Source organism: Protopterus annectens, chromosome 15.part0 (assembly GCF_019279795.1).
Source record: "Protopterus annectens isolate FY-2018-M chromosome 15.part0, PAN1.0, whole genome shotgun sequence".
NCBI classification, from domain to species: domain Eukaryota; kingdom Metazoa; phylum Chordata; order Ceratodontiformes; family Protopteridae; genus Protopterus; species Protopterus annectens.
Window position 1 is genome coordinate 280,258,146 of NC_056749.1, and position 27,796 is coordinate 280,285,941.

Sequence of the window (27,796 nt, forward strand, 5' to 3'; positions counted from 1 at the left end):
TTCCATTCTACTACTCATATTCTTACAAATGTCTTCCAATTGACATTTAATATTCCTCCCAGTCTTGTAAACAAAACTCGGTTGATGCCCTAAAAAATTGTACACTTCTGTATCTCCTCTTAAGATGTTCCAGTTAACACAAATAATATCTTTTATAATAGATGTACATGGGCTGTATTTTAAAACCATGGCCCTGGGATAATTAGAATTTTTGTTTTTATTGTCATAATGACTTTTATAAATAAATTCTTCGCCCAACAAGGGTTTATACAACACCCCCCTTTGGGATAATACATAATCCACAGTTTCATCTTTCAAAGCAGCACACGGTAGCCTCTTTCTAAAAACATGTTATCTATCAACTTGAGTTCTTTAACGACACCTTCTCTAAGGGATGTCACCTAGCAGCACGTATACACTGTCCTTTCAAAATACTTTTTTTCTGAGAGAAAGGATGGCAGCTATTAAATTCCAAGTATGAGTTACTAAATGTAGGCTTATGATATATATTCGTTTGGAAACTTGTAGATGTATGTGAAATATAAGTATCCAAAAAAGGCAATCAAAATTCATCAACAGTGTATGTAAACTTGAAATATGAACAGATGTTATTTAAATAATTCACAAATTGATGTATAACATCTTTTTCTCCTTTCCATAAAATAAACACATTGTCCAGGAAACGTACATATAAAGTAAAATATTTTTTAAAAACACTATCAAAAATGTATTTGTTTTCCCACTCAGTAAGCACCAGGTTCGCAAATATGGGGGCACATGAGGCCCCCACTGCCACCCCCTTAATTTTTCTAAAATATCCCCCCTCAAAATAAATAAAATTATTTTCTAAAACTATACTCATCAGTTCTAATAATAAAATAATCTTGTCATTGTCCAGGTTAGAATACCTGACCATAGAAGCATGAAATAAATCTAAACCTTCTTCCTTAGGGATAGAGTTAAACAGGTCTACCACATCTATACTCAAAAAAATTAAATCTCTATCCCATAAGTCGTGCTTCAACCTACTTAAAAAATCCCATGAATCTACAAGTAAGTGGGGAATATTTTTATACACATGCTTTAACCAATTGTCAATCAAAGCCCCTATAGGGGCTTATGTGCCACCCCACCAAGCCCAGAAAATGAGATAGTAAGAATGGATGAAGTTACTCACATCTACAAGAATTTTAAAATCTTTAACTACACAGATTACATGGTAACTAAGGAACATTTTTCCTTATTTTTTAAAGGAATGAAATTTGTGCCCACTTCTGATTTTGACCTTATTGCTACCTTATTGGAGGTCAAGTTATTTATTAGGAAACTTAACCTGGCTCTTTATTTTAAGGATAAACACTTCAACGAAGATGACACACAGTTAAAGAAAAAGAATACATTTAACCCCCCTCTACAACTGGTGTTAGCTACCCTTGAAATATTAATTACTGAAGATGTTTATAAAACTTATGGTAGTATGCTTATGGAAAAAAGGAAGGAATATAATCTAAGTAAGGCTGAGTGGGAAATATTTTCCAAGCTCCGTATGGATAAACACATGAGGGTTATGAAGCTGGATAAAGGCGGGGGAATTGTATTATATGACCATATAAATTATATAGAAAAGATGTGTGAAATACTAAACAATTCTGATGTATATGAGGCTGTCAGCCTCAACGAAATTAATATAGCTTACAGGTGTATTGATTCTTGGCTAGAGGAATATTTACTTGATCAGAGATACTCAAAAGAAGTATATGATTTTGTTAGAGTTGAATCTCCATTTTTGGCCACTGTGTTCAGTATTCCTAAGGTACACAAGGACCATTTGCACCCACCATTTAGGACTATTGTGTCAGGAAGCAAATCAAAAACCTACCCTATAGGGGCTTTGATTGACAATTGGTTAAAGCATGTGTATAAATATGGATGAGCATATAAAAATGATGAACTACTGGTAAAGGCTCCAAGCAAAGAAAAGTACAATATCTCACACTGGAAGGACAGAATACCAAAAAATGCAGTCCAAGTCCAAGATAGTAAGAATGGATGAAGTTACTCATGTCTACAAGAATTTTAAAATCTTTAACTACACAGATTACATGGTAACTAAGGAACATTTTTCCTTATTTTTTAAAGGAATGAAATTTGTACCCACTTCTGATTTTGACCTTATTGATACCTTATTGGAGATCAAGTTATTTATTAGGAAACTTAACCTGGCTCCTTATTTTAAGGACAAACACTTGAACCAAGATGACACACAGTTAAAGAAAAAGAACACATTTAACCCCCCTCTACAACTGGTGTTAGCTACCCTTGAAAAATTATTTACCGAAGATGTTTATAAAACTTATGGTAGTATGCTTACGGAAAAAAGGAAGGAATATAATCTAAGTAAGGCTGAGTGGGAAATATTTTCCAAGCTCCGCATGGATAAAAACATGAGGGTTATGAAGCCGGGTAAAGGAGGGGGAATTGTATTATATGCCCAGATAAATTATATAGAAAAGATGTGTGAAATACTAAACAATTCTGATGTATATGAGGCTGTCAGCCTCAACAAAATTAATATAGCTTACAGACATATTGATTCTTGGCTAGAGGAATATTTACTTGATCAGAGATACTCAAAAGAAGTATACGATTTTGTTAGAGTTGAGTCTCCATTTTTGGCCACTGTGTTCAGTATTCCTAAGGTACACAAGGACCATTTGCACCCACCATTTAGGACTATTGTGTCAGAAGCAAATCAAAAACCTACCCTATAGGGGCTTTGATTGACAACTGGTTAAAGCATGTGTATAAAAATATTCCCCATTTACTTTTAAGTAGGTTGAAGCATGACTTATGGGACAGAGATTTAATTTTTTTGAGTATAGATGTGGTAGACCTGTTTAACTCTATCCCTAAGGAAGAAGGTTTAGAGTTATATAATGCTTCTATGATCAGGTATTCTAACCTGGACAATGACAAGATTCTTTTATTATTAGAACTGATGAGTATAGTTTTAGAAAATAATTTTATTTATTTTGAGGGGGAATATTTTAGACAAATTAAGGGGGTGGCAATGGAGGCCTCATGTAACCTGGTGCTTACTGGGAGAACATTTTGATAGTGTTTTTAAAAAGTATTTTACTTTATATGTACATTTCCTGGACAATGTGTTTATTTTATGGAAAGGAGAAAAAGATGTTATACATCAATTTGTGGATTATTTAAATAACACCTGTTCATATTTCAAGTTTGATTGCCTTTTGGGATACATATTTTCATACATCATCTACTCTACAAACTAATATATAATATATATATGTAATTTTATTTCTTCCACTCCTATTTAATAAGCATTTAGCTGCTCTTAAAATCTCTCAGAAAAAAGATGTTTATTGGACAGTGCTATGAGGCATGAATAGAAGATGTGGTTAAAATGTTAAAGAACTCAAGCCGATACCTAACATATTTTTTAGAAAAACTGTTGATTTTAAAAATAAAACTGTGGATTATGAAATTATGTTGTATAAACCTTTGTTGGATGAAGAATTTATTCATAAAAGTCATTATGACAAAAAAAAAAAAAAATTTTTATATCCCAGGGCCATGGTTTTAAAATACAGCCCATGTACATCTATTATAGAAGATATTATTTGTGTTAACTGGAACACCTTAAGAGGAGATATGGAAGTGTACAATTTGTTTACAAGACTGGGAGGAATATTAAATGTTAATTGGAAGACAATTGTAAGAATATGAGTAGTAGAATGGAAAAAGGTGCCAAAAATGTGGAGCTTGCAATCAGTGTATGTATATACATGAAGGAAAAGATGTTTACTTGAAAAATGAGTGTAATAGCAAGACTGAATTTCAGGTTGGGAATTGTAAGACTAAAGGTGTGGTGTATTTGGCTATGTGTGCGGCCTGCCCAGTGTTTTACGTTGGGAAAACTGATAGGCTTTTGAAGAACAGAATTTACGAACACATATATAATATAAAAAATGAAAATGTAAATAATGCCTTATACAGACACATATCAGCAAAACAATTCTGACCATAGTTTTTTCTTTGCAATATTGGACAAAGTAGTTTATAATCCCCGGGGAGGTGATTTGAAACTTCAGCTTGAAGAAAAAGAAATTAAATGGCAATTGAAGCTAAATGCAGCAAGCCCCCCTGGTATTAATTAATATATTTCTTTAAAAGCAGTTTTAAAGTCTAAGGCTTTATAGTTTTAAGTCCAGGAAGCAATAGATTTTTGAAAGTCTTTTTAACTTTGTTTATGTGTTAGGTTAGAAACATTTCAATATATTAGCACAATATGAATTTTAGCAACATTTTTAATATAATAATTATGTATTTTTTAGTGAATTTTGTACTACTTCCTATTTTATTGGACCAATTTCCTGTAATTAAGACTATTTAAGAATGTAATTAATTTGAAGTTCATTTTGAATCTGAAGAAGGCCAGTTAAGCTGGAAGAAAGCGCTTATTCATTTTTAATAAATACTAAACTATTCTCACTAAATATTCCTGACTGACTAAACTATTACTGTTCCCTGGCTACTTACTAAAAGCGAGGTGAGCTGATGTGTGCTGAGTGTCTTACCACAACAAAAGCCAGATGATGTCTCTCTTTGTCTGTGTGGATATGTGAGATATATATCCTGTTCAGAAATCTTTCTTGTCAGATTCTAAAGTGTTGCTGTGAGGCTTCCAAAGAAACCAGATGCTGGCTAGAGGATGACATCACCTTTTGTCACCTGACTCTGGTACAATACACACTCAGAGCTTTACTAAGATCTTTGGCAGCATCGGAAAGCTGTAACACAATTTCAAACTTTCCACTCTTCCAGGGTTCTCTGATAAACATACACATTTGATCAGTTACAACAATACAGCCTAATATAAATACATACATTCTTTCTGTCTAGCAGGACCAACTGTTGATGCATTTTTAACAAAAGTAACTTTAAAATTATATTTTAACTCAAACATCTGTACAAGTCAGTGTGATAGTCAAATATAAATACGTTACAAAACTCCAGCTAGCTATGCTGGTATATGTACACATGTTCTGCCCTACTCTCCCTGGCACAGATCGCACTACCTCATAACATAACATAACATCACATTCACATCCAGTGTTAGCTTATATATCTCCAAAGATGAAGGCTTTTGAAGTCACACTTAGCCATTTTTAATCCCCTATCCAAACCAACAAGCAACACTTCGACCAGTTTCATAAGCCCTTGCACCAGTTTCCATCTAATTAGTTGCAGGTATAGTAAAAAAAAATAATAATAGTAATCTTTTTTTGTCTCTCTCTCTCTCTCTTTTTGACCAATACAAGATGACAATGATTTATGCCCTAACAGTTGCCAAACTCAATTAAAGTAGTTTTCGTGACCGTGACCACCAAATCCAGCAAAAAAGGATTTAGGCCCCAAACAGTCACCAATTAATAAATACTTATTTTCCAATTCTAAATGTAATCCATCACCTATGTGTTTAACTTTAGTATCCATCCCTGAGGTAAAGTATGACTGACAAGGTGTTTGGTTGTTTTCTTTATGTAACTTTAAGATTTCAGAGTTGAAAAACACTTGTATTTGATATGAAGATTTTTTATTATTTAAGGACAAAAACAATTACTAATTAAACAAACGTCCTTTGATAAAAGATATGTCTAAATGTATGTCTATCTGTGTGTGTGTGTGTGTGTGTGTGTGTGTGTGTGTGTGTGTGTGTGTGTGTGTGTGTGTATATATATATATATATATATATATATATATATATATATATATATATATATATATATATATATATATATATATATATATATACATAGTGGCACAGAGGTGGCTTCCAAAACTGCTTAGCATAGAGAACAATATACTTATAAGGTTAAGACAGACAGAAGACAGGCAAGTCTCAACAAGGAACAGGTGCCTTCTGTGAAATTTAAGAGACAAAAGAAGTTAGATTCCTGTTTTCAGGAATTCTGGATCAATGACGGAGTCTCCAAGGAGTCTAATCCAAAAGGAAAATACAAAGGCTGGGAGAAGTCCCTGCTGTATACAGCTTGGAAGATGTTTCTGAAACCTGTAAGAAAGGGGAACTGATGAGTGGAACGGATATATACCTATGTGTTAAAATTTGCTCAGTGTCTATAAGCACCAATTTGCTTTAAAATCCTCTGCAAAGAATTTCTGCAAGGATGGAATGCATTTGCTAAGGTTGTTATAAAAATTGACTTTCTTTTCATTTTGTATACTATGTTTGCTACAAAGATGTATGCCCTATCAGAGTTGCCTGTTTTATGTTTTCCCATGTAAATAAACTTATATTATACCTTCTGCAAATGCTGTTTCAAAAATAAGATTTGTCACCATTAATACTACTGAATGCTCCATTGATGGAAAATGCAGGCAGACAAATCAGGTTTAAACAAAACTGTAACTTTGTGAAGCTACCTGGAAAGTGCTCTGCCTAAGTGTTTTCTCCTCCCACACAGAATTGATCAATGATTATGAATAGGGACTGACTGCTAATAGCCCCAGAAATAAATACTGATCTTAAAGTAGAAGGAACCTGTGCTGCTTGAATTGGAAAAAAATAATATAGTTGTTAAATCTTTGCATCCAAGTTCAATTTTATTCCATTCCGAAGGTCTTCATGTAAGGAAAAAGAGTTATTCTGTCCTGTGAAATCCTTGTGCCCATATTGGAATTTATTCCAGAAATGAACCTTGTGGCTGTGTGAAGGTTTTCTAAAGGAAGTCTGACTGCTCTTCTGGTTGTCTATTTTTGATTGAGAGCTATAAGTGCTGATTCTGTATGAAATGGAAAGACTACTTAAGGCCTTGTTGAGTATGTCAACAGCCATCGATAAGAGATGTGCATCTACTGATTAGCACCCATTTTGCCTGCAAGAACAAATTTCAGATCTGGTGAACCAGCAGCCTATCTCCCTGGAAGTCTCAAAACCCAGTACCCCTCTAAAGAAACTAAACCAAGAAGATAATGTGGATACCTACCTGATGACCTTTGAAAGGTACACAGCTCAAGAGCAGTAAGCCAAGCCAAATGGAACAAGATTCTATCATCACATTTAATTGGATACTCATCAAAGACCTGTATGGACTTTGAAGATTGCTAAAAACTGAAATAAGAAATATTGGCAAGGGATAAAGCTTCACCTGTGATGCATTCTCTTAAGTTCCATAACTGGACATTTAGTATGGATAGACCGATAAGGTAATAAATGGCTAACAGAATGCATATTGTAAAACCCTGGCTAGAACTTCATGTGAATAATTTAAGTAAAATTTTAGAACAGTTCGTAGTAGACAAATTTAAAAGGACATGCCCTAACAAACAAACAAACACACATACACACACACACACACACACACACACACACACACACACACACACACACACACACACACACACATTTGTGTGGGTATATGTCTGTATTGGTGCAAACCTGTTTTTGGACAGCGTTATGAGCTAATGAACACAAAAGCTCATCCAGTTTTTTTTGTTTTCCTCTATTTGAATACATGTTTTCCATTATTTGAATACATGTTTTCCGTAGAACTGAAGGGATTTGCTGCTTGATTTTTTTCCCAGTGGTATACTCCCACATGAATAACCCAGCAGAAGCAGTGCTGACTAATTTTAAATGACTAAGTAGAGTTACAGGTATTAAAGTTATGAACGTAACCAGAATGTTCAGTTAATAGCAACATAAAAAAATAACTACTGGATTTATTATTTTTGTCTATCAATGAATAACTAGTTCTGCCACTGAGGTTTTCAGGTTGTTCTTGCTCAATGCATGGATGGCTCACTCCTGTTTTTGGATGATGCCAGTTTAAAGTGTGGCACACTAAAAACATAATTTTAATTGAAATAAGCTCTTCTAAGCAAGCCACATCCACAGGATTTCTGTAGATGTTGAAATTACATATTTTCATGGGTATAAATATGCAAGCATGTTAACTGAATTTTGTTACTATTTACTACATGAGTAAACAAAAAATTGGTGACTCTCATGTATATTTTTTACCTCTTAACTGTATGTTTTGCTTATTCTTTTCAGTCTTTCTATAACTTCATATATTTTTCTGTGCTCTGTATTGTCTCCCACTTGCAACAATCTAATTGCTTGCTAAATTCACAACTGCATTGCAACTTATCTTGGGTCCAGACTGGGGCTGGGAAATGTTTACCTGGACTAAATTTGGTCAACAAGTTAATAATAAATAAAAGGTGATACTGAAAAAAAAACATAACCTTGCCATCTAGTATATGCTCTGAAACTTGAGATGTTTTAGAAAATGCTAGCAATGGTATTTAGGAGGACGTTTTACTGGCTATATGAAAACAGATGGTTCCAATCCACTTTTACAGATATGTCTGTGTAAAATCCTTACATTGCAGTGGCTTCACATTCCTCTCAACTCATGTACAATCACCAAACTAGCAAAGAAACACAAACACTCAACATATGTTAACTCACAGACATACATGCATCCCAGCACAGAAAGACATACTCCTTATATTGACTTCTTTACAAGCATTTACTGACCATGCAGTAGGATGCACAACCATATGGTGTGTGCTCGCGTGCGCGCGCGCACACACACACACACACACACACACACACACACACACACACACACACATACTATTTTATGTGGGAAGCAAAGTCTGCACTAGCCATGTCGGGATTGTGTTCTAATGCCTGATATATCACCTTTCTAAATAAAAAATCACCATTACTACAGAAGAAAGTATACAGTGACACTCAAGGGTTTTTCAGACACACAGCACACATCATAGCAATCATATTTCTGACTTCATATTCAGAAATCTTCCATATACCCATTTGTCTAGCATCATTCAAAACTTATACTCAAGCAACAGTCACCCAAAATAGACACATACTCCACACATGAGTATTCACAAATGCGAGCCCGCACGCACACACACGCACACACACACACACACACACACACACACACACACACACACACACACACACACACACACACACACACACACACACACACACACACACACACAAAAGCAGGGATTTTACATTTTCTATATGACAGGTAATAATTCCCAATATTACAGGACTATAATAATATAAGACTATGGGACAGTGCTCTCCATTTCCTGAATTAGCTGAAATCAACACAACTAATTCTTATCCATGAAAATTTCACTCTGGGTGAGTTAGTACTGCAGTGAAGCAAAATCAGGACAGTATTTCAGGTGACTAAGTTCGGATCCTTTCCAAAGCACTTACTGCTTTCTTTAATTTATTAGCATGTGTTTGACAAATACATTCAGTATATTCCTGTGACACTGTTAATTAGTAGCATCTTGATTTACTGCCAGGTAATTCTCTTGAGAAATGAATAATTTGCTTTAGGCAGTCCTTGTAGTAGTTGCCTCACTGATACAGCTGATAACACAATTAGAATGGTATACCATCTAGCCTGGGTTAATTATGTCATTATGACATCTGCACAAGTAATAAAAGTGTTACACAAGCTGGCGGTGTTATTTCAATTTAAAATTTTAGACTGTCATTTTCTATTTTACATTGGGCATACGTACTGCAGGTAACATTTAAACAAAACCAGTTGTTGTGTCTTTCGGCTTTTTCTCGGTTAGGGGTCGCCACAGCGGAACTCCGGTCCGCTAATGATTGGCAGTGGATTTTTACGTGCCGAGTTGCCAGCCCTGATGCACATCCTTCAACAAAGGTACGCCCATTCACACATGTCTCCACACAGAAGACACTCTAGCTGAGAATCGAACAGGACAACATTTTACTGTAAGGGGACAACGCTACCGCAGCACCACCACTGCAGTACATTTAAACAAAACCAGTGATGTAAGAAAATCAGGTCAAACTTTCTCTCAGTAATCTTGATTAGGGTTGTAGAAATTCTTTATGAAATGTATTTTTAGTAACAGCTTATTTTATCTAATTCCTCTCTTTGACTACTTATAAGCCCGAGGAAAGCAAGGACACTTCAACCTGTCAATGTCTCTAGAAATACACAGACTGCCAACCATGTCAGGTCACGTTTGATAGGTGGCATGAATGCTGTCAAGTCATAGTAAGAACTGTGGGTTTGGTTTATATTTCCTATTGGAGGGGGTTGTCTTTCATGAGTTGCTTTCAAAGCACCATATGCCAATTTTTATTTACTTTGCAGATGTACACAGATGAAATTTTATGGAAGAAATGTTGTGGGCCTGTGAGACTTGTAGAACCAATATAAAATCAGTACTGCAGCTTACTGAAGCACTGTAACACAGAGACTCTGTAAAAAGTAAGGTTGTATCAGCACAGAATGCACGGAACAATACCAGTCTTGTTTTATTTCAGCATTTAGTCTGCCAGTGTCCTATATGAAGAATACAACATGATGTCCTCTGCCATGGTTTTCTTTATTAACACTTTACACACATATACACATACATACAAATATTTTAAGCATGGGCAGTAATGATTTACTGATATACCCACATGTATTAATGGCGTGGGAATGCCCATTTCCTAGTGAACATAGTTCACTAGTCACACAAGTAGCTGCTTATTCACCAAATTGATTTCATGAAATAAAGAAAATATAGTATCTTTAAACTGTCTGTATTATAATAACAATAATAATGATAATGATAAAAATCACAATTTGCCCATGGTACACTGCCAAACCTCATTCAAATGCAAGTAAAATTACACAGGGGTGCTTAGCTCCCTAATGCTTGTCCTCTTATGCTTGAAACACTTGTGGGTTAACAGTCTGTCACTTACTCCCTACATGAAATAAAACCGTGTGATGTTTTTATTAGATGTGTTTTATGCCCCCCTCATCTACCACCTTGCCCTGTCACTGTGGTCCTGCTATCCTGCTCTTCTGTCACCCATTTTTCCTTTCTTTTTTTCTGTGGCTGCAAGAATGGAGTTATCTTTAAACTATGAACTGCTTTATTCTTCAGAGACTGGCAAGTTAATTGGCAGATTAACTGGAAAATAGTAATACCTGCATTAACTCTGAGAAGAACTGCCTTGTATCCTTGGCAGTTTTCTATAATTTGGTCTACGCCTTGCAGCACAGCCATCACTTCAAACCCACTGTTTACATCTAACCCACCATTTATTTTTCCATGTCATTTATAAATTACAGTTCAGACCCTCTGTGTGTGACACCTCCATTTTTTACCCTTAAGCCAAAATTTCTTTTTCCAAATCATTTTTAAATTACAGATCGATATCATTTTCAGTGAGTTGCTATTTTTGATCAATAAGTGATTTTTTGTCCCCATAATATCTAAAACAATGATACTCCTAAGGTTGCAAAACACAATATATTATAGAAAAACTCAACAGCCTGAACATAAACCCCTATGTCACAAGATGGGTTGCTAACTGGCTTACAGACAGAACTCACACGGCAAGAATAGTGGGCTCCAGGTTCGACTCTAAACCAGTCACAAGTGGTGTCCCACAAGGCTCGGTTCTGGGACCCCTACTGTTCGGCATATATTTCTCAGAAGTACAGACAAACACAAGAGGACTATGGCTAACCAAGTTCGCCGATGACTGGAAACTGGGAGCCATAATTGACTCTCCGGCTGACCCGGACATCCTTCAAAAAGACCTTACTGAGACAAACACCTGGTGTCATGGCCTCAAGCTATATGCCAAAAAATGCAGTCATCCCATTTGGGAAAAACAAAACACCCATGAATTACCACATAGGCGGCAGCCCCCTTAATACAGAAGTGGTAATAAGAGATCTGGGGACCCAGGTAGATAGTAATCTCTCCTTTGACAATCATATGGCCAAAGTTGTTAGGAAATCCTTCTATGTGGCCCATCTAATTACTAAGGGGTTCGCATCTAGAAATAAAGAGGTTATAGTGCCCCTCTACTCGTCATTCATCAGACTCATCATAGAGTACAATGCCCCATTTGGGATGTACCTCACAAGACACTTCCAACAGCTGGAAAGACCACAAAAGCACCTTACCAAAAAGATTACTGGCCCCAAACATATGTCCTATGCAGCCCGACTGAAAAACCTCTGGCTGTACTCAGTGGCATATCGTTTACTCAGAGGTGATCTCTGCCTGACTTACAAAGCCAAGTCCAACTCAGAATTAATGGACATGCTCCACCTAAAGAAATCCAAGTCACTGTGAGCCACGCGCTCTAGTGAGCTAAACCTCGCCACAACAATAAATAAAACATGCTGGAGGGATAGATTCCTGTCACAGAGACTCCCCATGCTTTGGAACAAAATTCCTAACTACATTATGCAGAACCCCCTCACTAACACTCTTCAAGAGAAGCATTGATGAGTGGATGGGTAACAGAAAATACAACCCTGGGATAACTTCATTGGCTCTGCTTGGCAGAGGCTCAGTTAATTAATCAATGGGATGGCGAAAGCTGACACACTCTGGCTAGGCTTATACATGCCCTCAGGCAGATAGCCTAGTACCTACCTATGAACCTATAAACCTATAAAAATATATATATTTTTTTGATAGGGACAATCCCGCAACCCTCAAACATGGGCAATATGGGAGCAAACCTCAAACTTTGTATGTGTGTGTGTGTGTGTGTGTGTGTGTGTGTGTGTATATAACAGAACCTTCTTTCATTAAGTAAACAAGTCTGGCAATTAGCGTAGAGGATTAAGGCTATGAGCTGTTATTAAGCTGCTTCTTATGGTATATGGTTTGAGTTCCTCAACTTTCATCTGCCTGCTGTGTGACCTTGAGTGGTTCATTTAACTATATAGTGCTTTGGAGCAGTTGAAATTTGGGTCTAGGGTCCTCTTGGTCTCCAGGACTGTGCACCTAGTAACTACCTAGGAACATGTGTTTGATCCAGAAATTTCTTTGCATTTTAGTAAGCACAACATGCACACATGTACACACAGCACAAAACACTTACACTAAGCCAACTGACTGCACTGCCTCAGCTTCCCATGCTAAAAACTAAGAAACATCAAACATTAGATCATGCAGCAACACACCCACCTACACCTCACACACCCACAGCTAGTGCATATACTGAGAAACACATGGATGCAGACTCCAAACCTTCATGCCTAACTGAGACTGCATCTGAGCACAATAATGTTTTAGTGATAGATGGCTCTATTTCAAGCATATAGACACCCCCCTCACCAGGCTGAATAAGAATAGGGATATTAATAATATTCTGGAGCCTGAAGACAGTAAGGGCACTTAGATCCTTCCAACCTAACAAATATAATTATGATCTGATAGAGGTCCACATGGCAGGGGTGAATGTCCTTAGGCACTCTACCCAGAAGTGCATGCAGAAGAATATGATTGATCTTGCTATGAATGTGTCTGAGGTAGGAAAGACACTGGTCTTGAGTCGTATTTTTGCCATCATCTAGAATGATGCCACAATGCTAAGGCCAGATAATTGGTTTTAATAATTAGCTATGTAGCTGGTGTCATTCTAGTGAGATCCAGTATGTGTTATCTTGGGATAAGATATCTGACAATTCTTATTATGATAGGGATTATCTGCACCTCTCTTAACAAGACTTTCACATGCTGAGTAAAGCCTTTGCTGCCCCCATAGTGTCCATCTACGGGGCATTCTAACATAGCAAATTATAATTTGGAACACATTAATGTGGCTGTACTTAACAACAGGAGTCTTAACAAAAAATGCCCAAGCTTAAGGCTCTCCTGCAAGTTGAACACGTGCATATGTTTAGTTATAGAGACATGGTATCAAAGTAATGAAAGCACTCCCTCACTTCCTGGGTAGAGTGTCTATCACATCTTCAGACCTACTGCCAAATTGTGAGGGAGTATTGATATTTGTCAAGGATATCATCACCTTATGATAGATTCCTAGGAATACCACATTTCAAATCTTAGATATCCAAAACACTATAAACAAGCTGAATTACCACCTCACAACTAACTATAGTACACTGCATGGGTCTACTTTATGAGCTCGAAACACGCAAAAAAGAATCCAAATAGCACAACACATAAAGAGCGAACCACGAATACGTCAAATGTACTAAAGCGCGAAATTTAAAACCTTGAACCGTCATAGTCAGCCAACCCACCACCCACAACACACTACCTACCCAAACACAATAAAAAAAACACATACATACACTAACCAAAACCCTACTTCTAACCCTAAATTAAAGCACCAAAACCCTACTACTAACCCTACACTAAACCCTACATACAAAACTATCTATGCACTATCCTTAACCCCTCCCTAACCCTAAGGTCCATAACTACCACACACTTCCCCTACAGAACTATACCCAAACAAACTAAATATTTCCCACACGTACACTTAACAAAACCCTACACTAAACCTTACATACATTACCTACACAAAATCTTACATACACTACCTATCTATGCACTTACCTTAACCCCTCCCTAACCCTAAGGTCTGTAACTAGCACACACTTACCTTACGGAGCTATACCGCAGATGGGCCAACTATGCGAAATCAATATTTCCACTTTCACGGTTTCGTTCTTTCGACATATTTGCGGTTCGCTCTTTACGTGTAGCACTATTTGGATTCGGGTTTTTCAGCTTTCGAGTGCATAAAGTAGACCCCACTGCAAATGTCCCCTTCTGACCATGATAGCTGTCTTAACACATTAGCTAAAATCCCCATTAATCTCAACACATCAATACTGGGGGACTACAGCTATCCATCAATAGACTGGCTGATCCACAGTGCCCACCGCTTCCTTGACATTGCAAATGCAAACTCTCTTTTACAGATAGTTAATTATCCTAAAAGTGGCCCCAATATCCTTGATCTAGTCCTCATAAATATGGCCACTTCTTGCACAACTCCATATGAATCATCCTGACTTGTTAAATCAGACCATAAATTGCTGGCCTTTTCCTGTCCACCTTAGTAATGCATGCTGACTCTAACCCTGCCCCTGACCCTGCCACTGCCCCTAACCCTAACGTGCTCATTGACTTAAAAAAGCCCTTCCCATAACACTACCACCACATAACACAGCTTGCACACTCACCACATACACACACACATTAAATCTATCCCATAACCTAACCCTTACACTAAACACTTAAAATCGCATACACACACACACACACACACACACACACACACACACACACACACACACACACACGCACTTAATCTATCCCCTTACTCTATGTGTAACCCACATACATGTGCACAAACAGACACACTCCATGTAAACATCCCACTTATCTGTTTCAGCAAAGCAAACATCGAGCTAAACATCTGTTCAGTAACCTGGATTTCAAGCAAACAATCCTGCACTTCCAGCTATCGACCAAAGCATCAGTCAACCAATCATATGGAACCCATATGTATAGATAAATAGACAGATTATAGCACATGGAACCAATGTGTATAGATAGATAGACAGATTATAGCACATGGAACCAATATGTATAGATAGATAGTCATATTATAGCACATGGAACCAATATGTATAGACAGATAGACAGATTATAGCACATGGAACCAATATGTATAGATAGATAGACAGATTATAGCACATGGAACCAATATGTATAGACAGATAGACAGATTATAGCACATGAAATCAATATGTATAGATAGATAGACAGATTATAGCACATGGAGCCAATATGTATAGATAGATAGACAGATTATAGCACATGGAACCAATATGTATTGAAAGATAGACATATTATAGCACATGCAACCCATATGTGTTGATAGATAGACAGATTATAGCACATGGAACCAATATGGACAGATAGATAGATAGACAGATTATAGCACATGTAACCAATATGGATAGATAGATAGATTATAGCACATGGAACCGATATGTATAGATAGATAGACAGATTATAGCACATGGAACCAATATGTATGGATAGATAGACAGATTATAGCACATGGAACCAATATGTATAGATAGATATACAGATTATAGTACATGGAACCAATATGTATAGATACATAGACAGATTATAGCACATGTAACCAATATGTATAGATAGACAGATTATAGCACATGGAAACAATATGTATATATAGATAGACAGATTATAGCACATGAAATCAATATGTATAGATAGATAGACAGATTATAGCACATGGAACCAATATGTATAGATAGATAGACATATTATAGCACATGGAACCAATATTTATTGATAGATAGACAGATTATAGCACATGCAACCCATATGTATTGACTAGGCTATCTGCCCTAGGGCATTTATAAGCCTTGCCAGAGTGTGTTTGGCTTTCGCCACCCATTTTAAATTAATTTTGCTATGCCCTTTTTCGAGGTTAGTATACTGTGCCTCTGTCTAACAGTGACACAGAAGTGATACCCGGGGTAAACCTACAATCTCCCATCCACTCATCAAGATTCCTCTTCAAGAGAGTCAATGAGGGACTCTGCCTAACCTGGACTGGGATTTTATTCCAGAGTGAAGGGAGCCTCTGGGTTATGAATCTGTCTCTCCAGCATGTCCTATTTATTTCAGTGCTGAGGTTCAAGTCTCTCGAGTGCGTGGCTCGATGGGATTTAGATTTTCTGAGGTGCAGCATGTCCATTAATTCCGGGTTGGACATGGCTTTATACGTCAGGCACAGATCGCCTCTGAGCAGGTGGTATGCCACTGAGTAGAGCTGGAGTTTCTTTAACAGGGCAGCATATGGCATCTGTTTGAGCCCTTTGATCCTCTTGGTGAGGTACTTTTGGGGTCTTTCCAGTTGCTGCAGGGGTCTGGTAAGGTACATCCCAAAAGGGGCATTGTACTCAATTATGGGCCTGATGAGGGATGAGTAAAGAGGTATGATGACCTCCCCTGATCTAGATGTGAATCCCTTCATGATTAGGTGGGCTATATAAAATATTTTTCTAACCACTTTGGCCACGTGGTTGTCAAATGAGAGACTGCTGTCAACTTGGGTCCCCAGGTCCCTAATTACTTCTTCTGTACTCAATGGATTACCACCTATGTGGGAATTTGTGGGCACTTTGTTTTTGCCAAAGGGGATGACTATACACTTTTTGGCGTTTAGCTTGAGGCCATGGCTCTGGCACCAGTTGTCTGTTTCTATGAGGCACTTTTGGAGGATGCTTGTGTCGGCTGGAGAGTCGATTATGGGGCCCAGTTTGCAGTCATCTGTGAACTTGGTCAGCCACAGTCCTTCCGTGTTGGCCTGTACCTCCGAGAAATATATACCGAACAAGAGAGGTCCCAGGACTGATCCTTGTGGGATGCCACTTGTAACTGGTTTGGAGTCTGACATGGCTCCAGCAATTCTAACCATGTGGGTTCTGTCCTTGAGCCAGTTTGCAACCCATCTAGTGACATAGGTGTTTATATTTAAGCTGGTGAGTTTATATATAATGCCTGAGTGGGGTATTGTATCGAAGGCTTTTGCGAGGTCCAGGTAGGCTGTGTGGACCATCTTCCCCTCGTCAATGGCCTTGGTGACTGTTTCAAAGAAATCGACCAGGTTTAAGAGGCAGGATCTGCCCTTAACAAAGCTGAACTGGGTAGGATCCAGTGTCTGTAGGTCCCCAATATCTTTATTTATGAGGTCTATGATGATCCTTTCCATAGCTTTGCAGACCAAGCTAGTCAGGCTTATGGGGCGATAGTTTCCAGGATCCATTGAGGCACCACCTTTGTGGAGAGGGACCACTGTTGCTGTACACCACTCTTTGGGTACATATCCTGTAGTAAGGCTGAGATTGAACAGAAGTTTTATGTTTGGGTTTAGCTCTTCTTGGAGTTCATGTAGGATGCAGCCTGGGACACCGTCTGGTCCCACTGATGCTGTGTTTTTTGCTTAGGAGAGGGCGGCTCTTACCTGAGCATCTGAGATGTCAGGGGGGCAGCACTCTGCTGGGATAGATATTTGCCCTTTTGGTGGGGAGGGGGGAGAAGTTTGCGCTGAACCTGTCAGCTAGCATGTTGGCAATGTCTGTGGGTTCGGTGTATTGTTTGTCATTTTGGACTAATTCTGAGCATATCTGGGAATTCCCACCCAGGTTACTAATATAACTAAAGAATGCCTTGGGATTATCCTTAGTGTCCTGTGCAATTTTTCTCTCAAAGCTGGCCTTAGATGATTTTATGAGTGCCCGTAGATTTTGCTAATACTAATCAGAGATACCTTCCCTTTTTGGGATTTTGCTCTATCATGTAGTAGCTTCCTCCTTCTATTGTATAGTTTGTTTATGGCTGGGGTCCACCAGACAGGATGTCTGCCTTTGGAGGATTGGGTCTTGGTTTTATTTGGGATTGCATGATCCATGCATTCCTGAAGGTGTTCATAGAATGTGTTTATAAAGGATTCTGCGGTCTGGGCCATATTTTCCACAGGCCCGGGGGCTTTGAAGGATTCCACCTCGGTTTTGAGCAGTGTGAAATTTCCTTTAGAGAAGTTTTTCACTGTGGTTTTCTGGGCAGGGGGTGGGGTCAGGATGTGAATATCCAGTGAGATTAGTTTATGGTCTGATCTTACCAGTGAGGGATACACTTCTGGTCTGGAGCATAAAGTCCCCATGTTGGTGATGATCAGGTCCAGTATGTTTTCCCCTCTTGTGGGAGTGGTAACAAGTTGTTCCATAGCATTTGAGTTTATAAATTCTAGGAACCTTTGGGCTAGGGTGTTGGAGCTACAGTAATGCTCCCAGTCTATGTTTGGGTAGTTGAAGTCGCCCAATATAATGGTGTTTGGAGAGACCTTCATATTTTCCAGTGTTCTCAGGAAGGCCGAGTGGGGTTCCTAGGTTTGGGAGAGTGGTTTTTAGCAGGCTATAAACTGGAAGGCAGTTTTACCCACTGTTAGTTGCACATGGATAGTCTCTGATGCTTCGTGCTGTGCCACCAACCTCGAGGTGTGGGTATCTTTGACGAATATTGATACTACCCCTCCTTTTGTGGTTCAGTCCAAGTTTTGGGGCCAAAAAGCATGGTATGAGGTATAACCTGGTAGTGCTGGGGTGCTCTCAGGAGCCTTGAACCAGGTCTCTGTTACTGCACAGATATCGATGTTCTCCATGCTAAGGAGAGTTTTGAGTGCATGCATCTTGAGGTCTAGACTTCTGGCATTGAGTAGCATTACTCTTAGTTTCTTATCCCTTGTGATACCTAGGGAGGTGGGTTTGTCTTTTGAGCCTTGCCTAAAAAAGGCACTATGGGGTAGCAAGAGCCTTTGCCAATATCCGAAAGCCCAGGGGTGACAGGTGCAAGCCATCCCTAGCGAAGCATCGTGGCTTGTCGAGCATGTCATCCCAGGCTGACAGGCATTGGATCCCCTTTGAATGACACCAATACTTAAGCCAGTTGTTGAAATTGATCATCTTGTCTTCATATTGTGGCATCATTCTTGGTGAGGGTAAGATGCTACTCAAGGTCAGGGTCATACCAGCCTGGGCTACATGCTCAGAGAGCTCCTCTATGTCTCTTTTCATGTAGTCCAGGGAGGTAAGTCTCAGGTCATTCACACCAGCATGGGCAATGACTGAGTCATATTTGTACTTGCCTTGGAGTGACCTGAGTGCTTGTGTTATGTGGTGGATCCTAGCGCCCAACAGGCAGCTCACTGTGACCTTCTCCTTGTTCAGCCTGGTGAGCGGGACGTAAGTGTGCCTGACGATAGAGTCACCTATTACAAGTGTATCAGGTGTGTTGTTTAGCCTTAAGGGCTGTGACTGTTCGGCACACTGGCTTTGTGAGCTATGTGTTGCACGTGTTTTGTTTTGGGGTAGCGGTTGCTTGGGTGTCTGCTTTGGAGGTCTCTGCTGCTTAGGCAGATTTTTATTTAGAGCCTCCGAGTATGTTTTTTGTGTGTTTATGTGTTTGGTTTGCTGTTGTGGTAGGTCTATGTGAGAGTGGAATTGTAGTGAGTGTGGTTTCCTTCTCCTCCTGACTGGTTACGCCAGTACTGAGTTGAGAGAGCTTAGCCACCAGTTTGGCTATATGGTGGCATCTCTCACATGTGTTGGAATTTGTTGGGAGGAGGAGAGGGTTGTCTGTGTACATGAGGCACATGGAACCAATATGGACAGCTAGATAGATAGACAGATTATAGCACATGGAACCAATATGGATAGATAGATAGACAGATTATAGCACATAGAACCAATATGTATAGATAGAAAGACAGATTATAGCACATGGAACCAATATGGATAGATAGATAGATAGATAGATAGATAGATAGATAGATAGATAGATAGATAGATAGATAGATAGATTATAGCACATGAAACCAATATGTATAGATAGACAGATTATAGCACATGGAACCAATATGGATAGATAGATAGATAGATAGATAGATAGATAGATAGATAGATAGATAGATAGATAGATAGATAGATAGACAGATTATAGCTCATGGAACCAATATGGATAGATTGATAGACAGACTATAGCATATGGATTCAATATGGATAGAAAGATAGATAGATAGATAGATAGATAGATAGATAGATAGATAGATAGATAGATAGATAGATAGATTATAGCACATGGAACCAATATGGATAGATAGATAGATAGATAGATAGATAGATAGATAGATAGATAGATAGATAGATAGATAGATAGATAGATTATAGCACATGGAACCAATATGGAGAGATTGATAGACAGACAGGGGCGTAACTACAATAGGCGAAGTGAGGCAATTGCCTCAGGGCACCAAGCAGCAGGGGGCGCTTTGGGCCGACAGATGTTGTCACGGATTGTACTTTGCTTATTTAGTAAATGCCCATCATTCTGTGGTAAGAATCCCAGTCTGCAGCCCTCCCACCTAGAAAAAAAAAACAAGAAAAGAAATCCGTGAAACAAAAATTTCATTCAGACTGCCTTTATCGGCAGTCCGAATGCAAAGAAACGGGTACCCAGCGACCTGTGCTGTAGGATACCCAGACATCTGTGCGGTCAACTACTGCACAGAACAGAGGAGCTCCAAACTGCTTCCCTTGCAGTCAGGGCCAATGAGGAGTGAGCTGAGAGCTCTCTCTCAGCTCGCTGGAAATTCGTGCACGCGTCGTGTAGATCGGGGTTTCAGACATGGTCGGACAGTCGCTGGCTTAGTTTCTTTTGGCTGGATTATGAGGTTTGGGAGGGAACTCATGCTCTGCAGAGTGATATCCCTCTTGCATTTGGTTTATTTACACACAAGGGGAAACAAATGTAGGCGCGAGAGACATGTTACTGCTACAGTTAACAAAAGTTGAAACCGAGATTTCTGGATGACTGAGAGAAAACATTACATCAGTGGCCAGCAGTTGTATTCAGTTCCAGAAGGTGTTAAACCCAACCAAGGTAATTCTGTTACTGTTGTTGACTGAATGATGTCTTTTTTATCAAATGTGATTTGACTGATTTAAAAAAGCAAAACGGGAACAGTTCTGTTAAGTGCTAGCTGATGAAGGAAGATTATTATTACCAATGTTTTGTAATCTGTCATATGCATACCTTACAAACACTGAAATATAATTCAATGAAATGGAACAGCTATTCAAAACAAGAGAAGAGCTTCAAGACAGGAATTAATTTGACTAAGCAAGTAAGTTAACAATAGATGTGCTGTAAATATAACAGAAGCATAAGTAATTTACTGAGCTTCCTGCAAAAGCTTTTCAGTGACAGAATCTGCTCATACTGGTGTGTGATAGGTAACCACACTCCTCAAAAGCCAAGCAGCACCAGAGTTTGTAGCTGCAAGTTAGCATAATAGTCTCACTGCCATAGTGAGTCACTCAACAATGACAAGGAGTACACATGTACTCCTCTCAGGATGGTCTAGAATATTTTTAAATGTTTTTAATTGGTCCCCTTCTGGTGAATTTCCACTTTGTACCATTCAATATGTAGTTATGTATTATTTGCACATAGTTATCGTTTAATACATTTATTACATTTTATGCTTTATGGCTGTCAACTCAGCATTGTATAATGGCATTCGGATGTGGTATTTTATTATTGTCACAGAGTCATTGTTTTGTGTAGTTGCCAAGTTTGTGTGTGAGAGTTATTGTATTCCTTGTGCTGAACTGAGTGCACCTAGCCATCTGGAAGGCACCACTGGGTATTTTGTTTGGTTTTACTGCATTATATATATATATATATATATATATATATATATATATATATATATATATATTATATATATATATATATATATATGGATTCACTTTATAACCTCAAATGCTGAAATATCAATTTCAGTATCTCGAGACTATAAAACGAATCCACAAAACACTGACAAACAAAAACCGCGAAACCACATAACCGAAAACACTGCACACTACACTAAACATACAACACAACACCCACATCACAACATAAACAAAAACAACACACATACACAACTCACACATACATAAGAGGCAAGCCCCTGCACCCCATAGGGGGCTGCCCCCACCCCCTACTTATATATACTAACTCGAGATCGCAAACACAACACAAAAGCTCACTCACACACACACATTCTCCAATCCCTCACACACTCTAACTCCCACTCAAAACCCTTACAAAACACTCACTTACCTGACATAACACCTACATCCAAACACGGCACCACGCACCAACAAAACACAAACCGGACATTACATAGCAACTTCATAACCCTTGAATTTGACATATTTTGACATACGTCAATTCGCGATATGAACGTTCGCTATTTTTAACATTCGACTTTATAGCTTGAGATACTGGTCCAGGATAGTTTGTTTTAGAATCCAACCATTCTGTATTATGACTTGGTGCATATATATAAAACTATATGATGAAGTCTCAAAATTCACTTATTTATTAATTAATTACTTAATTAATTACATTTGTTAACTGGGAAAGTCTGATGGGGCTAGGAGCCCGTTTTTAGTGGAGAAAAGCTCCAAAAGACAGTACAATTATATTGTTTTGAATATGAACAGCAGTATTCAGTCTACAGTATTGATTATGAACATTTAAAAAACACTCAATATAGTACAGAATTTAGGATAGGATAAAAATATAGTATATACAAATTTCATATTGCATGTATAACATCACATTCACAAAGTAGTTTTATAATTAGACAAACACAAATAGATGTATAGAATTGTCAGACCCATATAGACCAAAATATAATAAATTTAAAAGCAAGCCACCCTGGTGGTCCACCAATTAAAATTAAATCTTCAGTAAAAGAAAAACATGTTGACCTTAAGTTGCCTCGGTTATTTCATACAATATTAAGATATAAAACAAGTCTTTAATGCAACTATTAGTAGGAAGTTATAAAGCATTTTTTGTGCTACTATATGTGATTTCTTTGGCTTCAGTCATCTCGATTGCTTGGGTTCCCGGGGGGGGGGGATGTTGGGGCACCTAGGAAAAGTTTGCCTCAGGGCGCTTCTAACGTAGTTACGCCACTGTAGACAGATTATAGCACATGGAATCAATATGGATAGATAAATAGATAGATAGATAGATAGATAGATAGATAGATAGATAGATAGATAGATAGACAGATAGATAGATAGATTATAGCACATGGAATCAATATGGATAGATTGATAGACAGACTATAGCACATGGATTCAATATGGATAGAAAGATAGATAGATAAATAGATAGATAGATAGATAGATAGATAGATAGATAGATAGATAGATAGATTATAGGTTCATAGGTTCATAGGTTTATACTAGGCTATCTGCCCTAAGGCATTTATAAGCCTAGCCCAAAGTTATGTGGCTTACGCCACCCCTTATGTTAGAAATAATGTGCCCATTAGTTTGTTGTGCCTCTGTCCAGCAGTGACACAGAGATGATTCGCGGCGTAAACCTACGAGCTGCCATCCACCGTCAAGATTTCTCTTGAACTGAGCCAGCGTGTTGCTCTGCCTCACATGGACCGGATTTTATTCCACAGCATGGGGAGTCTCTGGGTGATAAATCTATCCCTCCAGCATGTCCTATTTATATCCATGCTAAGGTTTAAGTCACTTGCTCTAGTGTTTCTGGTGGATTTGGATTTTTTGAGGTGGAGCATGTCCATTAATTCCGGGTTGGTCATGGCCTTGTATGTCAGGCACAGGTCACCTCTGAGCAGACGGTATGCAACTGAATAGAGTTGGAGTTTCTTCAGTCTGGCAGTATATGACAGGTTTTGGAGTCCCTTTATCCTTTTGGTGAGGAACTTTTGGGGTCTCTTCAATTGCTGCAGGTGTCGGGTGAGATACATCCCAAATGGGGCATTGTACTCGATCATTGGTCTGATAAGTGAAGAGTACAGGGGAACAATGACCTCACTTGATCTGGATGTGAATCCCTTCATGATCAGATGGGCAATGTAGAAGGTCTTTCGAACCACTTTAGCAACGTGAGTGTCAAACGAGAGGCCACTGTCAACCTGGGTACCCAGGTCCCTGATAACCTCTTCTGTGCTTAGTGGGTTGCCACCTATATGGTAACTTGGGGTTACCTTGTTTTTCCCAAAGGGTATGACTATACACTTTTGCGTTTAACTTCAGGCCATGGCTCTGGCACCAGCTATCAGTTTCCGGGAGACCCCTCTGAAGGATGTCTGTGTCCGATGTACTATCCACTATGGCACCCAGTTTGCAGTCATCCGCAAACTTTGTCAGCCATAGTCCTCCTATGTTTTCCTGTACTTGAGAAGTAGATGCCGAACAATAGGGGCCAAGGACTGAACCCTGTGGGACACCACTTGTAACCGCTTGGAGTCTGACATGGCTCCAGCAACTCTAACCCTGTGGGTTCTGTCCTTTAGCCAGTTTGCAACCCATCTTGTGACATATGGGTTTACATTTAAGCTGGTAAGTTTTTCTATGATACCTGAGTGGGGTATTGTGAAAGCTTTGCAAGGTCAAGGTAGGCTGTATGGACTGCCTTTCCCTCATCAATGGCCTTGGTAACTGTTTCAAGAAGTCCACCAAGTTCAAAAGGCAAGATCTGCCCTTGACAAAGCCAAACTGGGTTGGGTCCAAGGTCTGCAAGTCCCTATGTCCTTGTTTATGAGTTCCATTATGATCCTCTCCATAGCTTTGCAGACCAGGCTTGTTAAGCTTATGGGCTAATTACCAGGGTCCGTAGAGGCACCGCCTTTGTGGAGTGGGACCACAGTTGCCGTACGCCACTCCTTGGGCACATATCCTGTGGTAAGGCTGAGATTAAACAGCTGCCTTATGTGCGGGTTTAGTTCTTCATTGAGTTCATGTAGCACACAGCCGGGGACACCATCCAGTCCCATTGATGCTGTGTTTTTAGCTTTAGAGAGAGCAGCTTTCACCTGCGCATTTGAGATGTCTGGGAGGCTACACTCTGTTGGGATAGTTATCTCTCCTTTTGGGGGGGGAGGGGGGTGAAGTTTGCGCTGAACCTGTCTGCCAGTATGTTGGCAATGTCTGTGGGTTCAGTGATTTTTGTATCATTTGGAATCATTCTGAGCATATCTGGGAGTTTCCACCCAGGTTTCTGACATAGCTGAAGAAGGCCTTATGATTGTCTTTTGAATCTATGGCAATTTGGCCTTGGATGATTTTATGAGGGATCGTAGTTTCTTGCTAGTACTGATCAAAGATGCCTTCCCTTTTTGGGATTTTGTTCTATCATGTAATAGCTTTCTCCTCTTATTGTAAAGTTTGTTTATGGCTGGGGTCCACCAGACTGGACGTTTGCCCTTGGTGGAAAGAGTCTTGGTTTTATTTGGGATTGCCTGATCCATGCAGTCCTGAAGGTGTTCATAGAAGGCATTTGTAAGGGCTTCGCAGCTTGGGTTGTGGTTTCCATGGCTCGGGGCCTTAAAGGATACCACACCTGTCTTGAGTAGTGTGAAGTTTGCTTTAGAAAAGTTCTTCACTGTGGTCTTTTTGTTTGGGGGGGGGGCGGTATGTGGATTTCTAGTGAGATTAGTTTATGATCTGATCTCACCAAAGAGGGATATACTTCGGTGTGGAGCATTTTGTCCCCATGTTTGTGATGATGAGATCTAGTATATTTTCTCCTCTTGTGGGGATGGTGACTAGTTGTTCCATGGCATTTGAATTTATGAACTCCAGGAACCTTTGAGCTAGAAAGTTGGGGCTTGAGTAATGTTCCCAGTCTATATTCGGGTAGTTGAAGTCACCCAATATGATGGTGTTTGGTGATACATTTATACCCTCCAGTGTCTTCAGGAAGGCTGTGTGGGTTTCCTGAGTTTGAGAGGGTGGCCTGTAGCATGCTACAAATTGTAGAGCAGTTTTGCCTATAGTTTATTGCACCTGGATGGTTTCTGATGCTTCGTGCGTAGCCACCAACCTGGAGGTGTGGGTATCCTTGATGAATATGGATACACCCCCTCCTTTTGTGGTATGGTCCGGTTTTGGGGCCGGAATGCATGATATGAGGTAAAACCTGATAGTGCCGGGGTGCTCTCAGGAGCCTTGAACCAGGTTTCAGTCACAGCACAGACATCGATGTTCTCCATACTGAGAAGGGCCTCGAGTGCGTGCATTTTGAGATTTAGACTTCTGGCATTGAGCAGCATTATCCTTAGTTTCTTCCCGTTTTTGTTTTCTAGGGTGGTAGGTTTAGAATTTGAGCCTTGCCTAAAAAAGGCACTATGGGGGTGACAAGAGCCTTAGCCAATATCTGGAATCCCACGGGTGACAGGTGCAAGCCGTCCCTTGTGAAGCAGCGTGGCTTGTCAAGCATGTCATCCCAAGCAGACAGACACTGGATCCCCTTTGAATGACACCAGAAATTAAGCCAATTGTTAAAGCTGATCATCTTGTCACTATATTGTGGCATCATTCGTGGTGAAGGAAGGATACTGCTCAGGGTCAGGGTCATACCTGCCTGGGCTACATAATCAGAGAGCTCCTCTATGTCTCTTTCATGTAGTCCAGGGAGGTATCGCCAGGTCGTTCACACCAGCATGGACAATGACTGTGTCATACTTGTACTTGCCGTGGAGTGACCTGAGGGCTTGTGCTATGTGGCGGATTCTAGCGCCCGATAGGCAGCTTACCGTGACCTTCTCCTTGTTCAGCCTGGTGAGTGGGACATCAGTGTGTCTGACTATGGAGTCACCTATGACAAGTATGTTTGGTGTTGTATTTGGCCTTAAGGGCAGTGACTGCTTTGCACACTGATTTTGTTTTTTATGTGTTGTTTGTGTGGTGTCTTGAGTTTGCAGTTGCTTGGGTGTCTGCTTTGGAGGCCTTTGCTGTTTATGTAAATTTTTACTCAGACCCTCCGAGTATGTCTTAGTGTGTTTATGTGTTTGATTCAGTGGTGTGGTTGAGTTATGTGAGACTTGTATTGTGGTGTGTGTAGTTGCCTTCTCCTCCTGCCTGGTCTTGCCAGTCCTGAGTTGAGACAGCTCAGCCTCCAGTTTGGCTAAATAGCTGCATCTCTCGCAAGTGTTAGTGTTATGTGGGAGGAGGAGAGGATTGTCTGTGTACATGAGGCAATTGTAACATTGCCTCAGAATTCCCAGATTCACCAACTGGGCAGGAGAGGATGCCAGCATCTGACCCTTCGACATGCTAGAAAGAATTATGAGTTGGTATGAGACAGAAAGAAGAGGGCTAGCAGGGAAGTGGGCACTCCTGGGGGTTTGCAAGTGAGGATTTGTATAATATAGGAGTGCTTGACCTGCAAAGAAAATGCTTATAAGACAAGGGATATGCTTTTAAGACAAGTGCTGAGCTTT